The sequence below is a fragment of the Haplochromis burtoni genome, unplaced genomic scaffold, assembly GCF_018398535.1.
Source record: "Haplochromis burtoni strain Fernald_Lab_line unplaced genomic scaffold, NCSU_Asbu1 Contig_176, whole genome shotgun sequence".
NCBI classification, from domain to species: Eukaryota; Metazoa; Chordata; class Actinopteri; order Cichliformes; family Cichlidae; genus Haplochromis; species Haplochromis burtoni.
Window position 1 is genome coordinate 109415 of NW_024582537.1, and position 2690 is coordinate 112104.

Consider the following 2690-nt stretch of genomic DNA (forward strand, 5'->3'; position numbering starts at 1 on the left):
ACACAGCTTGTTCCATTATGTTTTTCAGGTTATTAAAGAAACACTAAAAGGGACGATCCTGGTATTTTTCCGTAGTCTTATAGCTTGTAAAATGAATGCCTTACTACTTATTATAGCAGGTTTATAAGGATAAACTGAAATGAAGGAGTCTTGGTTTTCTGACTGCATAGTTATCAAAGCTCATCTTGTACATGGCTTGGTACCCAATCTGTAGCTAGTCTCTAGCTCATTCCCTTCTTCCGAATGTTGGAACGCTGCAATCACTGTTTTGCTGTCAATGCAGATGAAAATTCCACCATCCTATTCACGTAGCACCCCGCTTTTTCCGTATCTGGTTCCGCAACACCTGACGTGGACCTTATTACAGTTCTCTCTCTGCGTTAAGCTTGGTTAGCAAGGACCTTTACTGGATACAAACACTGCAGGTGAGACTCAAACCTGCAACTCCTATTCCAAAAGCATGGAGACTTACCACTACACTGCCCAGCTGCTTTTATTCCTGCTTTTATTTCTGTTTATTCATATATGCATATATATATCTATATTGTAACAGGGAGAGTGTATGAAATAAGATCTGCCTAAATAAAATGACATATGTTACATTAAAAATAGAAAAGATGTGTGATAAAGGTACGCCTAGCCTGCCTCCAAACAGCTGAGAAAGAGTGAAGGCAAAATTGACACAACACACAGACAAGAGAGTATAGTAGTGTAGAGACTAGAGTAGTGGTTAGACCACACGTCTTTGGAGCAGAGGATCGCAAGTTTGATTCCCACCTGGACTGTCTGTATCTTAGGCTAGGCTAGACTCGACTCCCCACCCCCCTGCTAAGCGATCAACAAGGTCTTTGTCAGGTGTTGTGGAACCAGGGCACCCTGACAAGAAGGGAGGTACAAATTAAGTGCTATGGCAAGGGGGCGCCAGGACACCAGATCAGGGGGTGTTATCATGGTCAGGGGGTGTTATCATCACCCCCATATTAGATCACTACAATAGGGCAGCAGTGCTTGGCTAAAAGGGCTAGAGGCTAAGATCTAGGTGTCAAGAGATGGATGCAGTGGCCGTGATGATTCACTGGACTCTGAGACCATCACAGTGGCAGACTGTCCACTGACCCTCTTGAAATGTATTCTTCTTCCAGGGCACAGCAAAAAAAAAAATCTTCATGTAGGCTATTCAGTGGATCATCATGGCCACTGAGTCCATCTCCAGCTGTTGACACCTTGGTTCTGTGGTCTTGCTTTTGATCTCTCTGGTGTAGTTGTCGCTTGCCATATCTCAGCTATGGTTCCTGTACTTCTGCAACCTCCCGATGTGCTACCTTGATCTTAGCCTCCTGCCCTTTTAGCCAAGCATCTCACTGATTACTGCTGCCCTATTGTAGTGATCTAGTTAGTCTTGATAGACATTAACATCTAGCAGACCTAATATGGGAGTGATGATAACTCCCCCTGACCTGGCATCCTGGCGCCCCCTTGCCATAGCACTTAATTTGTACCTCCTTTCTTGTCAGGGTGCCCTGGTTCCACAACACCTGACAAAGACCTTGTTGATCGCTTAGCAGGGGGGTGGGGAGTCGAGTCTAGTCTAGCCTAAGATACAGACAGTCCAGGTGGGAATCAAACTTGCGATCCTCTGCTCCAAAGATGTGTAGTCTAACCACTACTCTAGTCTCTACACTACTATGCGCTCTTGTCTGTGTGTTGTGTCAATTTTGCCTTCACTCTTTCTCAGCTGTTTGGAGGCAGGCTAGGCGTACCTTTATCACACATCTTTTCTATTTTTAATGTAACATATGCCATTTTATTTAGGCAGATCTTATTTCATACACTCTCCCTGTTACAATATAGATATATATATGCATATATGAATAAACAGAAATAAAAGCAGGAATAAAAGCAGTTGGGCAGTGTAGTGGTAAGACTACATGCCTTTAAAATAGGAGTTGTAGGTTCGAGTCTCACCTGCAGTGTTTGTATCCAGTAAAGGTCCTTGCTAACCAAGCTTAATGCAGAGAGAGAACTCTAACAAGGTCCACGTCAGGTGTTGCGGAACCAGAGACGAAAATACCGAGCTGCTACGTGAATAGGATGATGGAATTTTCTTCCATAAGTGTGTGTATGCAATCAGGACTCCAGATGCCTCTGTGATGACTTTATGTTTCTGTAAGTCTTGGTAACACACGCCCTTTCTTTAGCATTAAATAACTCGTCAAAAACAACCATATCAGAATGATTAATATAAGAGCAAACCTCACACTTTGCCCCCCAAAATGTGTACCTGTCATCTGTTTCAGTGAGAGGTGATCATCAGTCTTTCTGAAATGTAATTCACCATGCCGTCATTTTATACAACACGTTCTGCTCTGCTCTGAAATAACTCGAGAAATGGGTTGAACATTGGTTCAAACACGCAGATTATGCAGAATGTTTTTACAATTTAAATCCAGCACCAGTAACCAAAGCTGAAACTAAGAACGAAGATCGATCAGGGTAAAAACCAAACATTCATCAGGATCAGCGGTTAAACATGGACCATTTGTTACCTTGAATAATTTCACTTTTTCATAATGAGAGGCACAAACTGGGGTTTGTAGGGTGCTTTGGAAAATGTTTTGGTTGTAGTTTAGTTGCAGTCCAATAGGCTCTCGTAACCTGGCTCCAGTTAAGGAAGATTTAGGCAGGCTGTG